The following is an 18559-nucleotide window of genomic DNA, read 5'->3' as shown; positions in this document are numbered from 1 at the left end:
GAGCTCCGTACAGACAAGTTCTCACTGAACACACCGACCATGCAGCAGCAGCCCTCCGCACGTGTCCCTTGTACATGAACACCTTCATGTTACTTGCAGGACATGACGGAAGACGACCAACGGCTCGTGAAAGCGGAACGGTCAGGAGGAAGGAAGGAAGGGGAGACGGAAGAGAATTAAACGGAAAAAAAAGGAGACACGGAGTAGGATGAGGAGCAGAACTTGGTGAAAGTTAACTGAAGAGCGCAGTGTTTGACTCAGACTCAGTCACTCTGACCAACATTGGTTACATTGTAGTCTTCGTACTCATTTCGTACTATTCGTACGTACTATTTTCGTACGTACTGTAGTCTTCGTACTATTTCATCTATTTGTGCTTACGGGGGGTTGAGCTTTGTCTCTTTGGTCCCGCCTCTCAACTGTCAATCAACAGTGTGTGTACCCGCTCCATAAAGTATGCTGGGGCTGAGTTTTAGCTCCCGGGACCCGCATTTCCATTTGCCTTGTCCATCTACCTACCTTGTGGGTACCTTGTGATGGCTCCGAGGATCAACGTCGCAGCGGTCCGGTCTCCCGACCAGGCCTCCCGGTTGGTTGTCTGGTCAACCAGGTTGTTGGACGCGGCTGCTCCTTTATTTATCCCGTTCATTGGATCCCTTGTTCGTCTCTTCCTGCGGTCCCTTTCACCGGTGTTCTCTCGTGTATAGACTCATTTGGTCCTGTTCCTTTGTTGAGTGAAGGGGTCAGGAACGAGTGGGTGAACTCTTGGCTGAGAAAGGTAAATATTGTTGATGTAACACGCCTTCCTGCTCCGCTCTTGGTGGCACTCTCAGTCCTGGCTCTCGGTCCCTGGCTCTCAGTCCCTGGCTCTCAGACCTGGCTCTCAGTCCTGGCTCTCAGTCCTGGCTCTCAGTCCTGGCTCTCGGTCCCTGGCTCTCGGTCCCTGGCTCTCGGTCCCTGGCTCTCGGTCCCTGGCTCTCGGTCCCTGGCTCTCGGCACCTGGCTCTCGGCACCTGGCTCTCAGTCCTGGCTCTCGGCACTTGGCTCTCGGCACTTGGCTCTCGGCACTTGGCTCTCGGCACTTGGCTCTCGGCACTTGGCTCTCGGCACTTGGCTCTCGGCACTTGGCTCTCGGCACTTGGCTCTCGGTCCTGGCTCTCTGCACCTGGCTCTCTGCACCTGGCTCTCGGCACCTGGCTCTCGGCCCCTGGCTCTCAACCCTCTATAACAACCCGATTTTGCTGCATACAATAAAAGGTGTATCGAGCGCTCTCCCCCCCCCCCCTTCCCCCTGGCCGGCGCCGGGTCGTTCCCAGGAGACACTCCTGGAATTACTCGTTAATGATTTACTCACCCGCATAGACTCCCGTGTTTACTGGTCATCCGGGGCTTCCTGAAACGCTTTATTAACAGAATAAATCCAAAAGGGAAATAGATAACATAGGAGAATACTTTCAGGTTATGGGGATACGTCGTACTAGCTAGAATTTCTATTTCAAGACCGTTAACAGGTAATGAGATGAATAATGAGACAAGGCTTGTATTTTTTTTATATTTTAGAAACTAAAGAGTTTCTTCACCAGTATGAAGTCGTCAGCAAGTTCACTTTAATTATGTGTAACTAATAAACAACCCCCCCCCTTACCATGCCCCTTTATGGTATCTAGTGCAAACACATGATTGTCCTTTGCTTCTGAATACTGTTTGAGTACACATACAGTATTCCTGCCACACCTGCAAGCCCAGGTGTGGCGCTGGTGCAGGCCCGGGTGTGGCGCTGGTGCAGGCCCGGGTGTGGCGCTGGCGCAGGCCCAGGTGTGGCGCTGGTGTGCAGGCCCAGGTGTGGCGCTGGCGCAGGCCCAGGTGTGGCGCTGGTGTGCAGGCCCAGGTGTGGCGCTGGCGCAGGCCCAGGTGTGGCGCTGGCGCAGGCCCAGGTGTGGCGCTGGTGTGCAGGCCCAGGTGTGGCGCTGGTGTGCAGGCCCAGGTGTGGCGCTGGTGCAGGCCCGGGTGTGGCGCTGGCCGGTGGTGGTGGTGGAGGACGCCCTGCCAAGGTAACCCACTTGCTGCCGCCTTCATCATGCTAATGTTCCCCAGCCAGTAGTGCTAGGCTAGTTAACCTTCACAACTGTAAAATAATTGAAAATACTTCGCTAAACTCTCAGTAATAAAACCATAACAAAAATAATTAATAAAATGTTATGGCAGGATTATATGGAAATACAACCCATCCTGCTGTCTTGGTAGTACTTGTAGGAAGGATGAGGACCATAATACATATACAGACGGACAACGAAATTAGCGGAAGATAAGAGGAAATGTCAGCACTGTGGAGATATGCCCGACAGACCACTGGAACATTATCTAACACAGTGCACAGTTACAACCACAACAGACCACTGGAACATTATCTAACACAGTGCACAGTTACAACCACAACAGACCACTGGAACATTATCTAACACAGTGCGCAGTTACAACCACAACAGACCACTGGAACATTATCTAACACAGTGCACAGTTACAACCACAACAGACCACTGGAACATTATCTAACACAGTGCACAGTTACAACCACAACAGACCACTGGAACATTATCTAACACAGTGCACAGTTACAACCACAACAGACCACTGGAACATTATCTAACACAGTGCACAGTTACAACCACAACAGACCACTGGAACATTATCTAACACAGTGCACAGTTACAACCACAACAGACCACTGGAACATTATCTAACACAGTGCAGTTACAACCACAACAGACCACTGGAACATTATCTAACACAGTGCACAGTTACAACCACAACAGACCACTGGAACATTATCTAACACAGTGCAGTTACAACCACAACAGACCACTGGAACATTATCTAACACAGTGCACAGTTACAAACCCATTAAGATTTCAACTTAGATTCAACAGAGCAGAAGTTATTAAACACACATGGCAAAATCTTACTGAAGCGACCATACGAGTCATAAATACTCACACTCCGCCCAAGTAAAACAGAAACAAGCAACACTTAGTGGGCCAGCCAGAGGCTTAGGGCCCGCGCAGGAATATCCCTGCAAAAAAAAAAAAAAATTAGAAAGTAGAAATCGGTAGTATTGAATTTGGACAGACAGGAAAAAGATTGTCTATTTATATTGCAAAAACAAACTAAGCTAACCTTCCTAGGCCTAATACACGATATGCGAGGCTTATTCTAGTACATGTGTGTGCTATACTATCTTGAGATGATTTCGGGGCTTTAGTGTCCCCGCGGCCCGGTCCTCGACCAGGCCTCCACCCCCAGGAAGCAGCCCGTGACAGCTGACTAACTCCCAGGTACCTATTTACTGCTAGGTAACAGGGGCATTCAGGGTGAAAGAAACTTTGCCCATTTGTTTCTGCCTCGTGCGGGAATCGAACCCGCGCCAAAGAATTACGAGTCCTGCGCGCTATCCACCAGGCTACGAGGCCCTCCACCAGGCTACGAGGCCCTAGGAATATTTATTTGTTTTTTAGCTTCATTTTTTCCGACTATAAAGTGAATAATACAAAGTTCTATGATCTAATTGCTTAGTACGTCAATATTTGTACTACGGTACACAGTTACAAAAAGTACTATCCAAACAGGTGGATGGGTTGGGAAATACGGTATGAATGAAAGAACATGTACGAGAGAACAAGTTGGAACAGTAAATAATAATACCGTGTGGTTAAGGGTCACAGGGCGTGAAAGTTGTGACCAGCAATATTTTGACGCAGGGAGAGAATCCACGTGTGTGTGTGTGTGTGTGTGTGTGTGTGGATTCCTGAACGCAACGTGGCGCCTGCCTGGGTATTCAGTTGCTTTTTCCAGGGTGTTTTAGGGTGAATGATCAGAATAGCATTATTTCCTCCCCCATGCAAAATACCAGCAAACGATATTCACGGTATTGTCAACCTGACATCAGAATTAATAATAATGATGTCAACTTGACATCAATAATAATAATAAAATCAGTAGGCTATGAGGAGGCTTCCAACCCTCAAACTTACTCACAAGTACATTTAGGTACATCTGGATTTATGCAGCTACCCTAGACAATATGAACGGTTACATAGTGTCAAGAGCTGGGTATGTGGTGCTAAGAAATCCCCCATCATGCAGGGGGCATGCGATCAGTAGCCTGAGCTTGTAAATTTGCGGTGCAGTATAAGGATATCGTGAAAAACACGAGAGTCGACAAAGTAATTACAAAACTCCTGGTACCTGGCAGGTCTGAAGAGTCCAGTAGCTGGATACTCAATGATGACTCAGTTTCTCCTCGCAGAGTTTACACATGCAAAACTCAGGGTTGGGAGATTCGTCCCTGTCACAGTTAACGGTAGCCCAGCCTGATCCTGCCAAACTTGGAGGGAGGTGGCGAGCCTGATCTTGCCAAAACCTGGAGGGAGGTGGCCAGCCTGCCTCCAAAGCGCCATCTTGTATAGTAAGCGCATCCAGCAAAATAGTAGAGGGAACCAGAGGTCATAACAGGCCCAACTTTCTCCTCCATTAACCATAAATCGAGGGAAAGCAAGCGTCATTCTGCTGTACCAAGTTGTTTAGACACACCAGCTCTCTGCTGTGTGTTTCACTTTGAACGTTTCAAAGACATGCTGTACAACTATGAAGTGATGGGGGGGACATGTCCTTGTAGCGATATTGTGGCTACGTTATAAGATGCCGTTATGATAGCTCATGACTTTTGGTTTTGATATTACTGCTGCATAAGGCTTGTACTTGGGGCGTTGTTTGGGCGGGCTGGCAGACGTGTGCGCGCTTTACAAACTCTACTAAACTTTTGTATTCAGAACAAAACAATATTTGATATTTTAGATTATTTTGAGTTTTTTCAGTGCTGAAATGGTAAATATATTAAAATATCATTATCCTAAAGGCATCAAGCCAGAGATGAAGCCAAAAACTGAACATTTTCAGATAAATAGGCTTTTCGTAGTATCAAGAATGTAGCCTATGAGTCACAGTTGTTCCTTTTATTGACTTATCAATGCACCCTGTATTATCTTGTCATCCAATAGACCGACTATATACATCCTATTACTCTTGTTTTGTATATATAACATTTGAGAAAGGCTAGAAAGCTTTTTTTATTAAATAATATACAATATAAAACTCGTATAAATCAATTTTCAAGGAAAATATTACAATACATATAGTTTATATAATTCTCAGTAAACCAATGTTTCATATCACAGAGCATGAGCCTTAAACGTTTAACCTCAATGTTATTTTTACTTGATCCTGCCTTGCAAGAATTTCAATATTTTGTCTACTGGATAACTCTCCTCCCTGTCTGTCCACACACAAAACATATAAACAGAAAGTAGCATAATTATTGTATTCTTAATTTTCTTGCATTTTGTGTGTGGGAGTGTTGCCTGGTGTGTGAGAGCTGGTGTTACGAGAACACCACCAGCTTTTCGAATATTTCCAAAGCTTTTCACACACAAACTGTGTGTGCCCGTTGGTACCCGAGTCGGAATGTTTGTTTACTTACTAGTAACTATACACTGGTTACTACGCTGGTAACTAAACTTTGGAACGCGGGTAACTATATACCTGACTTTTTATGACTAAACACAAATAAGAAATTCATGCAATGGAGCGAACGTCGCTGAGGTAATGTACAAGGAAGTCGTTGTGCAAGACGGTAGTTCCCGTGAGGGTTGCAGGTAGTTAATAGCTCAGAGGTTCCGCAGGGTTGTAGATTTAGCGTAGCCTAGTGATTCCCGTAAGGTCGTGAAAAGCTTATAGTCTGGTAGTTCTTTCAGGTCTGTATTGAGTTAATGGTCTAGTTCCTACAAGGTTGTAGAGTTAATGGTCTAGTAGTAAGTAGAGCAGACAGACGTCTTTTAATGTGGGTTTCGCTTTGTTCGGCTAAATTAATCTTGACTCAACTGTTGAGGGCTAGTATCATTGCTGAGCCATTGCCATAGAGGTAAAACAAAAACCCACTTTTCTTACAAAAGTATTTTAGGTTTGTTAAAGTGGACTTCCACCAACAATTTTATAAACTCTGAAGAAATGCCAAATAATTGTTGGAGTCCGGAAGTTTGACTTAATAGCTGAGTCACTGAGCCTGGCATGTGTCTGTAATCATTCCTCCGACACCCATAGGCTGTTACTAAATTGTCGCGAAACTAATTTAATTCTTGAAGAAATTAGACGTTCTGCGTCAGAAATTTGCCACTTTAGGCCTTGGCAAGTTAGCATTTTTAGCTTTAGATTATGCAATGTTATCTATTGTTTTAAATTTAAGTTGCAATTTGCTCATGACCCTGTCCCTGAAGGGTTAGAAAGGAACTCGCTGGAGAACGCTGCCGCTACGTGTGAACACCACATGGCCTGTGGTGGTGTGGCAGCGTGGCACTCTTCCCGGCTCATACAGCAATTACACCGTAAAAACGGAAGAGATGACAAATATTAAGGTGAAACAAGCGCCCTGAAGGACCAAAGTTCCCCGACCGTTGGCGCCCCCCCCCCCCATGTTGTCAGGAAGTCCGCCGAGACGGTTGCCAGCGTTGTGGTTTCACCTGTATAGTTAATATAACTTGTTTATATTATAACACATTGCTTATAATTGTCATGATAGCGGGCATTTTTTTTTAACATTTATTACTATTATTATTTAGTTGTACATTGACTAAAGATGTGGTATAAATGAGAGGTTGTTTGGACTAAGCAGCGCGTGATGGCCGTGCGCGCGGGTGGTAACCCTCCCGCCAGAAAATGCGGGAAATAAGCCATAATGAGCGTTTTCTTGTGATCTGGTGCACATGGTCGCCCCTCGCTGGTACAAGCGCTAATTAAGGGATCACGGGAACTGTTGTTTGCGCCTTGGGGGGTTGTCTACAGGCGTTGACAACTTGATATGCACATTCTTTAAAAGACTTTTTTGAATCTAGTTTATTAATGAGAGGCTCACAGATATTAATATGAATATTACTATTAGCACACCTAACCTAAACTAATTATGATTACATATATAATATAAAAATGTTTCTGTATATGAAGTCATTATGATGTAGTAATGTTCATGCCGGTACAGGTTTTGGACCCTACTGGATATATTAGAGGTAGTATTAGGGGGGTAGAGATAGCCTAAGCTACTCTATCCCTTTGAGATGTATTTCTTTCTTGTCTCAATAAACATACTTGAACTTGAGGTAGTATAAAATAACTAGATTAATTAATTAATTAATAATTATTAATTAAATTGTTTTAAGGCAAAATGTTTCTTATTGAAGTCTTGTAAAAGGTGATGACTTGAGACGAGATATTTACATTGTACGTTTCTGGTGGCAGGTATGGCGAGGCGGTGAGGAGCAGCTTGCCAGTGTGTGACGCCTCGCGACTCCTGCTCAACACCAGGTGAGGTCTGGGGCTATCTGGGTGGGTCATCTGACAAGATCATAGGCTGTCTTAATAGCTCGGCCTCTGAAGCGGGTCCATGGTGGGTCCTGGAGCAGCCAAAGAGTGCTCGTGTTGGTCTTGTTGGCCTCAGGTTGCATGTTTGGCTCTTAACCATCACGTATAAAGGATTTAGCGTCTTGGGGGTGAACATATGTGAGTAAGGAGGCTTGAGGTGTGAGCTTTCACAAGTCAAGCCTGGGCACCCCGGGGTTCGGGAGTAGAGGAACTTCCAAAACTCCATCCAGGTACTATCCAGGGGCCAGATTCATGAAGCAGTTACGCAAGTACTTACGAACGTGTACATCTTTCCTCAATCTTTGACGACTTTGGTTACAGTTATTAAACCGTTTACAAGCATGAAAACTTCCAAATCAACTGTTGTTATTGTTATAAACAGCCTCCTGGTGCTTCGGAGCTCATTAACTGTTTAATAATTGTAAACAAAGCCGCCAAAGATTGAGAAAAGATGTACAGGTTCGTAAGTACTTGCGTAACTGCTTCGTGAATCTGGTCCCTGGTATATGGAGGTCCCTTGTGAGCGTCTGCTAGGGATGGGTTGGTGTGGAAGGCTGTGTCCTGGTCTCTTCTGTGGTAACGGTGTGTAGGGGGAAACTGTTTGTGGTGTCTTTGTTTACATTTGATACTGCATGGGGTATCCGGTGGTGTCCGGGTCTCTTCCACACACTCTCAGAATCTCACCCCCTCGCTACTGTCTCCTTTATCCCACCCCCCTTCTCCTTGCTTCCCTTTCTCCTCGCCCTTCTACATTTTCTGACGTCTCCCCAAGATCCCCTCTCTCCTTACCTCCCCCCACTCTTCCCCCTCTCCTCCAACCTAGTCTTTCCCCCCAATATCTCCTCTCTCCCCCTCTCATTCCCTCCCCTATTTCTTCCCTCCCTCCCACTCCAGGAAATTTAATATTAAGTTTTTATCATTTTAGGAACATGTGCATGTATGCAGCTGCCCTAGAAGGGCTGCAGTGTTGCAAGAGCTGCACTTTTTGTATTACCACTTTTATATTTTTATTAACTGGGTAATGGTTGAGCAGTAGTATTGTGGTGGGGTGGAGGGGGATACTGAGGTGTGTAGTAGAGTGGAGTGTAGTGTATACTGAGGTGGTTATCGTGCGTGGAGGAGCTGGGGGCCAGGCAACACCTGAGCCATTGTAACGGTGGTAGTTGTTAGTGTCCCCTGGGTGGCCAGGTGTGTTGTGTCTGGCCCTGTGTGGTGAGGTGTGGCCACGTGTGTAGTGTCTGTCTCAGTGTGGCCAGGTGAGCTGACACTGCGGCTTGTGTCCCACAGTCCCCTGGCCACTACTGGAGACTACGGCTATGATAATTATCGGTCACTAGGCTTAAATTAAACTAGGAGGCTTGACCCTAATACCCCACAAGTCTCATTAAGCTTGTCGAGGCCTGGGACGAGAGCCTTACAGATAAGATACAAACAAGGAATCTTTTCATTCCAGGGTCATTAATGGCCGCTGATCTGGTTAATAATTTGCTTAGTCTCGTGTACCTGACTTTGTTGACTCTTTTTTGCCTTAAGGCAGCGTTGGGAACGGTGTGAGGTGGGTGGTGGTGTAGGTGGGCGGGGGGAGACCTGGATACACCCACCCTCACACCACCAGCTGCCCCTCTCTCTCACACCCAACTGTGGATGGTATTTTGTATTGTAAAATGTCACTTACAGGAAGGTGTGTGTGGCAGATTGTGTTCCGTTGTTGGGACGCCCTGGGGGATTACTGCTCCTCACCCCCTCCTGCACCTCCCCACAGCTCCTGCACCCCCACCCACACACCTGTCCCCCACCCCACCAGCCCCACACACGCCAGCCCCCCCCCCACTCCCTTCCACCTACATGCTCCTGACCCCTGAGAAACAACTGACCCCCGAGAAACAACTGACCCCCTTAAACACACAATGAACGCGAACATTCAACTCAAGTAGTCAAGGGGTGATGGTGAGGATGGTGAGGCACCAGGTGGTGGTCAGGGGCTGATAGTGAGGAGGGTGAAGCACCAGGAGGTGGTCAGGGGTTGATGGTGAGGAGGGTGAGGCACCAGGTGGTGGTCAAGTGGTGATAGTGAGGATGGTGAGGCACCAGGTGGTGGTCAAGAGGTGATAGTGAGGAGAGTGAGGCACAAGGAGGTGGTCAAGGGGTGAGGCACCAGAAGGTGGTCAAGGGGTGATGGTGAGGCACTAGGTGGTGGTCAAGTGGTGATAGTGAGGAGGGTGAGGCACTAGGTGGTCAAGAGGTGATAGTGAGGAGGGTGAGGCACCAGGTGGTCAAGAGGTGATAGTGAGGAGGGTGAGGCACCAGGTGGTGGTCAAGAGGTGATAGTGAGGAGAGTGAGGCACAAGGAGGTGGTCAAGTGAGTTAAACAAAGGTTAAGAAATGTTAAAGTTGAACCCAACGTCTGACACCAAGACATTCCACGACACAAGACTGCTGTTGAGCTGCTCCTGTGGTGTCGAGGGCCAGGCACCAACCACATCCTCTCGAAGCCTATCCCTTGCACAAATGACAATATTAAGGTATATACAGCCTTGCTACGCTCACGGGAGACATCTCCCGTCACGCAGGGTGCAGTCGCACCTCCACAGATCTCCAGTATCATCTGTTGATACTGGTAATGGCTCAAAAGGGCCACCACTTACGGGTGCCCGTGCCACCTTTTGGGTGGCTTAATCATCATCAATCATCAATCAATCTTGCTACGCTAGGGAGAGGGGTTGCGTTTCCTATCATAAATTTGCACCATCAAATGCCATTTCCCATAAGATTTTTGTTTTTTGTCATGGGAATGGGAAATTTAGGATAGCTATTGCTCCCATACATCCAAACCCGTTTTCTTTGTACACAGTTGGCACACCATGTGAACGTCTCCATGCCCAACGTGACCGTAAATTTCGTCTTTTCAATCGCCTTACGTCGTTAGTCGTTGGGTACAATTTAGTACTGAATCCGAGCTGTTAATTGTATCAAAGGTTGTGGTGGCCTCCTGTCAGCACCTTCAGTAATATACAGGTGCCCGTTGTAGAGAGTTAGTCACTATAACCGGGCTGAAACAAATAACCCAATCAGCACGTGTGCCTTGAATGTGACCAGGTTTTGTCCGTATTGAACCTTTGTCAGTGGTTGTTGTTGTTCTTGTTTAAGATTTGCTACTTGGAACAAAAAGTTCCAAGCAGCACGGGCTATGGTGAGCCCGTAGTTCTCCTTGTCAGTGGTGTTGTATGGGGCCTTTATCAGTGGTGTTTTAAGGCTCCTCACCAGTGGTGTTACACAGCCACACATCAACGGTGTTGTATACAAGTCGTGAGTAGCGCCAACTACAGACCGCTCCTGTGCCAAGTAAGTTACGGGCTCACCATAGCCCGTGCTACTTGAAACTTATTCCTAGTAGCTGAATCTGTAACAACAACAACAGCCAACTACAGTTAACTACCAACAGGCCAGTAGTTGTGGCGGGGTGGTCACCCCTGAATGAGGCGGGCTGAACGTTCTCAAGAGCAGTGTCATTGAGGTCCCTACCGTGCCACTCCTGACAGTAGTAATAAAGTTAATATCAATAGTCTCCGTGTGTTGAGGTGTGAGTGTTGCGGAGTCCCGCGGGCACCTGGAACAGCAGGCAGGGGGGGAGGGGGGGTTAGGTTATCTTGAGATGATATCTAGGCTTAGCGTCCCCGCGGCCCGGTCCTCGACCAGGCCTCTTTTTTTTTGTTATACACCCCCCCAGGAAGCAGCCCGTAGCAGCTGTCTAACTCCCAGGTACCTATTTACTGCTAGGTATCAAGGGGTATTAGGGTAAAAGAAACGTTTTGCCCATTTGTCTCCGCCTCCACTGGGGGTCGAAGCCGGAACCTCAGGACTACGAATCCGAAGCGCTGTCCACTCAGCTGTCAGAGTTGCAAGACATCCCGCTGTTGAACACGTTCTTGACAAGTTCAGCTGCGGTTGCACACGTGTTCTTGACAAGTTCAGCTGCGGTTGCACACGTGTTCTTGACAAGTTCAGCTGCGGTTGCACACGTGTTCTTGACAAGTTCAGCTGCGGTTGCACACGTGTTCTTGACAAGTACAGCTGCGGTTGCACACGTGTTCTTGACAAGTACAGCTGCGGTTGCACACGTGTTCTTGACAAGTACAGCTGCGGTTGCACACGTGTTCTTGACAAGTTCAGCTGCGGTTATACTGTAATGCACATGATAGCGTAGTTTTGTTAGTGGCTTTAAGTGAAACTGGAGAGACGACGCCGCGGTTGGTGATGCAGGTATAATTGGACACGATGCCACAGCACTTGAAGGAGACTGCGGTAGATAAGTAGAGAGAAACCCCAGGAGAGAGTAGGTGGTGGTGAGGAGGCCGTCCTCCCGGCCAGCCCTCCGTGATGGCCCCCGACCACCGCTCAAGGAGGCTGCAGCATGCATGGACCTTCCTCTCTTAGGGGCGGGGGGGACCTGTAGCCGTCTTCAGTCCAACACGTTGTTACGTGAGAGTAAACACAAACACATACATAATTATATACATATGTAAGGGGAGGCAGGATGAGGGGATGCCTTATTGGGACGTCTTGTCTGTATTTCCATTATTGTCTCTAGATTGTTTTTCTCTAGGAAGATGCCACATTCCTGGCCGCCCTGGCTCCTTGCCTAGTGCTCGCGACGGGACTCATCTAGTGGTGTGCAGAACTACCAGGCTGGGGGTTGTACAGTGGTGCCCCCAGCCTGGCTCCACACAAGGTGGGCTGCTGGTGGTATCCACCAAGCACCTTTTACTGGTTGACCAGACCACACACTAGAAAGTGGAGGGACGACGACGTTTCGGTCCGTCCTGGACCATTCTCAAGCCGATTGAGAATGGTCCAGGACGGACCGAAACCTCGTCGTCCCTTCACTTTCTAGTGTGTGGTCTGGTCAACATATTTCAGCCAGGTTATTGTGACTCCTCGTCTGCACCTTTTATTATTGTTATGAACATAATTTCATCTCAAGGTTTCATACTTGTAATTCTTCAGTGTTCATATCCTCATAAAACAAGTTATTATTAATTTTTTACTGCCACCTAGGAATAATATGAGAGGCGGAGCCCAGTCACAGGTTTGGCATTTTAATCATGCTTCCATAATTGATCATTAATAGATTACGCGAGGAAATCTAATGTGGGAATTGTGATCCGTGGTCTCCTCCCCCCCCCCACACACACACACACACCGCTTACTGGACCACGATCATTCCTCGACATAGAAAGTGTTGTTGAAAGTGTCAGTGGTGTGGCAGGTAGACCGGCCGGGGCCGACCAGGTGTTGGCAAGGTGGGAGTGGGGCCCCACGGTGACAGCCCCATGGTGACAGCCCCACGGTGACGGCCCCACGGTGACGGCCCCACGGTGCTTCCTATGGCAGTCTCCCATGCAGGCGGGGGCAGGGAAGTGCTGAAAATGGATCATTTGTTGTTGACCAGACCACACACTAGGTGAAGGGACGACGACGTTGTTTCGGTCCGTCCTGGACCATTCTCAATCGGCTTGAGAATGGTCCAGGACGGACCGAAACGTCGTCGTCCCTTCACCTTCTAGTGTGTGGTCTGGTCAACATACTTCAGCCACGTTATTGTGACTCATCGTCTGTATATGGATCATTTGTTATTGTGAATGTGGAGAGTGGGCGGGTGTGGGCGTGTGGTGTGTCTGGAGGAGTGGGTGGAAGAGCGGGTCAACGTACTACACGCACCAACCTTCCTGCTGTACTTTCTCCGTCAGCGGCGCCTACAGTGTGGTGGTAGTGCCAGCTCTCCCCCACCCCTCTTCTCGCTTTAAAGTAAGGATGGAGAGTTACAAGCGAAGGGGGGAAACTTGTAGAAATTTGAAATTTAGTATGAAGCCGAGGGAAGCTGGCTCTCTCCTGTGGCGAAGTGTTGAGTGCATGTGGTTATACACACGTATGTAAACACATATACATAAAGCCCAAACAGACATAGCCCAATAGGCTCAGGAACCTGTACACCTGTTGATTGACAGTTGAGAGGCGGGACCAAAGAGCCAGAGCTCAATCACCGCAAGCACAATTAGGTGGGTACAATTAGGCGAGTACATATGGGTGACATGACTAAACGAATTGTTAGTCTTGTAATTTTGGCCTTGAGTTAATGATTAGTACGGTATATATAGTTAGCCGAACACACATGTTGGTTGGTGATATACAAGCAATGCTCGTTGACAGTCGGTGAAATCTGTTTACATGTGAGCAGTGATACAGTGCTTTCGTGTATTGTACTTACAGATTAAGCATACATACATATTAGTGAGTGTGGGGCTTGATGAGTACTTCATACAGCTGGAGCGTAACGCAGACGTACGGGCCGCTGTCAACAACAACATTTTAAATCAAGGTAACACAAGAGAGGCCTGACCTCAGGCTGAGGAGTTGCAGAAACTCTGGGAAGTGCCTGGAGGTATACAGAAGTGTGTGTGTGTGTGTGGGGGGGGGGGGCAGCAGGGAGTTGAGACAGTACACACCAGGAAGGTAATGACGGCCCGTGTGAGCTGTTCAGTGGTCAATACCCTGCATGATGACACAAGGCGCAGGACACCAACTGCCAGAATGCCTCAAGGCACTCGAGGCACCAACACGAAATAGACCAGGTAATCCGTGTTGACACTAGTCTCTGTGTTGACACTGGTGAAGATAACATTCACTCCAAACATCTGCCATTTACGGGCTACTCATGCCCGTGCCACCTCTTGGGTGGCTTAATTTTCATCAATCAATCGGCTCGTGAGCGCCAGTCCCCGGTGCTCTCTACCAGGGCTCTCGGCCATCACAATGGGAAAGCCCTGGCATTGTCAGGAAAAGGAAACTCACTGTTACCACCTGAGCCTCAAGTACCCTAAAACACGCTCAATAATCCCAGAGAAAGTTCCCACTGGCGGTGTTCAGGTGGACAACAAACAGCGTGTAGCCTCGTGGAAATTCAAAACACTGCTGCTGCTTTCCCCAGTACATTGGCCACTGCTGAGTTAGGATCATGTGGTGAACCCTGGCTTATAATACTTTAAATTCCTCCACAAAATGGTCGCATTTGTTTCCTAACATCTTGGAGGGGAGAGTGAGAGTGAGTGAGAGGGTGAGAGTGAGTGAGTGCTTTCTTCTGGACTTTGGTTGCCCCAAAATTCCTGACTTTTCTCTCCCTAACCGGTCGATATGCAAGTAATACTCAAGTCTGTAGGCTAATTCCCACGAATGTCGCCAAGTCATATCAACTTTCTTTTGGCAGCGTCTAGAGTATTACGAGTCCTCGTTAGTAGTTGTTAATGGTGTACACGGTGGGCCACAGAGCCTAGTGTGTGTGTGTGGTGATGTGTACACTCTCTCCCCCCCCCCACTGTACCAATAGGTCGCGATATTTACTGTATGGTAACCACCGTTACAGTTGTAAGCTGCTACGAGAAGTAATAGGGATCATGGGCAGGGTGATGGGCGGAGAGGGGGCTTTAGGGGGCGCCTTCCCCCTCTCCCCTCCTGGTGTGCAATAAGAGACGTGGCCAGAGGAGGGTTGGGGGGGGGGGGGAAGCCTTCCTGATGACCTTATCCACTTAGGTCCTCCAGGGCCCGTGGTCGTGTGGCTTCCCTCTCACACACTCCCAGCTCATACACACGCCTGGTGTATGGGTGTACTGGTCATACACACGCCTGGTGTATGGGTGTACTGGTCATACACACGCCTGGTGTATGGGTGTACTGGTCATACACCCGCCTGGTGTATGGGTGTACTGGTCATACACACGCCTGGTGTATGGGTGTACTGGTCATACACACGCCTGGTGTATGGGTGTACTGGTCATACACACGCCTGGTGTATGGGTGTACTGGTCATACACACGCCTGGTGTATGGGTGTACTGGTCATACACCCGCCTGGTGTATGGGTGTACTGGTCATACACCCGCCTGGTGTATGGGTGTACTGGTCATACACCCGCCTGGTGTATGGGTGTACTGGTCATACACCCGCCTGGTGTATGGGTGTACTGGTCATACACCCGCCTGGTGTATGGGTGTACTGGTCATACACCCGCCTGGTGTATGGGTGTACTGGTCATACACCCGCCTGGTGTATGGGTGTACTGGTCATACACACGCCTGGTGTATGGGTGTACTGGTCATACACCCGCCTGGTGTATGGGTATACAGAAGTCTGGTGTATGGTGTACCAATGCCACCAAGAACGATCCCAGAAATAACTTTCCCCAGTAGTTCGGGGCAGTTGCGTGATGACCGCGGCCCATGGTGTCTGAGGCTGACTTGGAGCTTTGCGCGGGAGAGGCGTGACGCCCTGCCGGATAAAGACACAACATATCAACAATTACCATTGCGGAGATTAGTGGAGACTTGTGCCGGGGAACCTGAGAAATGAAACGGTGAAAGGGGTTATAACGACTGTGTGATAGTTTGCCGGTCTTCCGGTTGTTTGGGAACCTCGTTACACACGGGTATACTACCTCTCCCCACCACCTCTCCCCCTTAGGCACTGGACCACCGCTCGGTGGCGTGATTTGCTCCAGTTCTCACCAGTGTGGGAAATTACCTGTACTTTGGTCGGCAGGACTCGGTCTCTCCCTAAGACAAGTGTGTGTGTGTGTGTGTGTGTGTGTGGAGGGGGGTGGGGTGGGGTGGGAGGTGGGGATTTTGGGTTCTAGAAACTATTGAGTCGGTTTTTCGTGTGGTTGTTGAAGTGTGGCGCTGTGTGATTGGTGTCAATCCTTAATTAACGATCATTTGACGTGTTGAAGGCTTGAACGTGGGCGAGGGGTGGGGGAGGCGGTGGTGATGACCACTAGTGCTCAAGGTCCAGTACATGGGGGAAAGTCCAGTCCCCCACGGTGTGTGTCTCACCAGTGTCCCCACCTTGCTTACCTCTCACTCTCCGCCCCCCCCCCCTCCCCCCCCTCTCACTCTCCGCCCCTCCCCCTTCCCTCCCTCACTCTCTCTCTCTGATATATATCAACAAAGTGTGGTTGACAATCAATATATAATATTGTCAACCACACTCATGAAAATAAAATAATAATTTACTTGGGCACTAAGAGACTCGAGCCGTTGACCACACAACCGTGAAGCTAAATCGCTACCACTGTACTATTAAGACGAGTCCCAGTAGGAATCCCCGACAGAGATTTAATTAAGGAATCTCTATGGACAACAGAGAAGCTATAAAGCTCTTGAAAACTTTGAAGAAGAATAAACAAAAAATTACACGTTACTGATTTTACTAATATTACATCGCCTTGTAATGTATACTCCTTCAAGGAGGAATACTCCTTCACCGCCTTGTAATACTCCTTAAAGGAGCAATACTCCTTCACCTCTTCCACTTTTACTTACTGGGAGGGAGGGAGGGAGGGGGGGGGGGGGTGGATGCCGCCCAGGACGGCAGTTTCTGCTTCTTGTTGCTCAATCATTACAGAAAATTGTGTCCGCTTGTCAGGGAGTAACCGAGCGGGCCACAATAAAGCACCGAGTAATGGTGGTATTGCCACACACACAACACACACACCTCCTGGTGGCCGGTGGTGGTGGTGGCTGTGTGTCAGCGGGGTAAGATGACAGCTGGCCCAGTGAGTCACGGTGTTAGTGGTCCTTGTGAACGTCTTCCTGGATGACCAGACCACACACTAGAATGTGAAGGGACGACGACGTTTCGGTTCGTCCTGGACCTTTCTCACAATCGACTTGAGAATGGTCCAGGACGGACCGAAACGTCGTCGTCCCTTCACATTCTAGTGTGTGGTCTGGTCATCATACTTTAGCCACGTTATTGTGACTCGTCGCCTGTCTTCCTGGAGTGTGCACCAAGTCGCCGTGTTAGTGGTCATCGACCTGGACTCGTAAATAAACTTGATCAATCCACAGGGCTTTGCCACCAAGTACTTTCGGACCTGTGTATCTATTGTCAACCTTTGGCGGGTTTGTTTACATCTATTAAACAGTTTACGAGCTCAGGAGGACTTGGAGGCTGTTTACAACAACAATAACAACTGAAGGGGAGTTTAGATGCTGGTAAACTGTTTAATAAATGTCATCAAAGCCGCCAAGGGTATGAGAGAAGATGTACTGGTTCGTAAGTAGATGTTTAAATGGTTGTTGGATCCGGCCTCTGGTGAAGGTCCTGTGTTACCCTGACCGGTGGATGGTCCTCTTACCCGGTGCACCTCCCGGTTACCCGGTGCACCTCCAGGTCACCCGGTGCACTCCGGTAACGTGATCAACCTCTCCCCTGGTTGTCATGGATATTCGGGAGCGGAGTGGCAGGTGGGCGGAGGCAAACCGGTTACTGTGGGAGGTGTGTGGGCCTGGTGGAGAGGACAGGCAATTAGTCGTGCCTAGCGGGTCCTGCCACCACCTTCCCAGCGCCTAGCTGCCTGCCCAGGAAATGCCACCATCCCCCGCTGCTTCTGCTCGTACCCCCATATCTCATTACTCGGGTGCCAATGGTGGTTATGGCGGGCGCAGTGCCGGCGTGCAGACGCTGCCTCGCCTGTACTGAAGTCTGCAATCCAAGTCCCAGTAGTGCAGATGGCGTGCTTTCTCCCCCGTGTTATAATGGAGGCCCCCCATCACCATCCATCAACACCATTACTACCACAACCTCCGTTACCACCACAGGCACCACCACCATCTACGACATTCACCATACATTACACCTCTGCCTATATTACAGGACCCCTTACGGGTTATTCAGACACACAAGTTAGCCCCGTTCCTGTGCCAGGTAAGTGCACTACGGGCTCACCATAGCCCGTGCTACTTGGAGCGTTTTGTTCCCAGTAGCTGAATCTTAAACAACAAGGGTTATTCATGCCCGTGCCATCTCTTGGGTGGCTTAATCTTCATCAATCAGTCAGTTACAGTATTCGGTACTCACAGGACCCTCGCACTCACAGCCCCAAATTTCTCCTGTCCGGGGGCTAGGATGGCCTGTACATGCGTCTCCTGGTTACGGTCCATGGATCGGAACCAGGTGCGCCCCTGCAGGTGCGATCGTCCTCGGCTTGTGAGGTCTACGCGGGGGGAGGCCTGTGGGCATGGCGGAACACTTGCGTCCTTGTCGTG

General features: G+C 48.8%; 1 protein-coding gene across 1 annotated transcript in view; it reads left to right on the top strand.

Moving 5' to 3' along the window:
* LOC123759342 (streptococcal hemagglutinin) overlaps positions 1–18559 on the top strand; it is a 186932-nt gene that overhangs the window by 28480 nt on the left and 139893 nt on the right. Inside the window, exon 2 of the mRNA XM_069335103.1 lies at positions 7342–7407. The gene's annotated coding sequence lies outside the window, so the exon portion shown is untranslated. The remainder of the gene's footprint in view (positions 1–7341; positions 7408–18559) is intronic.

This window comes from Procambarus clarkii, chromosome 32 (assembly GCF_040958095.1).
Source record: "Procambarus clarkii isolate CNS0578487 chromosome 32, FALCON_Pclarkii_2.0, whole genome shotgun sequence".
In the NCBI taxonomy this organism is placed as follows: Eukaryota; Metazoa; Arthropoda; class Malacostraca; order Decapoda; family Cambaridae; genus Procambarus; species Procambarus clarkii.
This window is presented reverse-complemented; position numbering and strand designations above follow the sequence as displayed.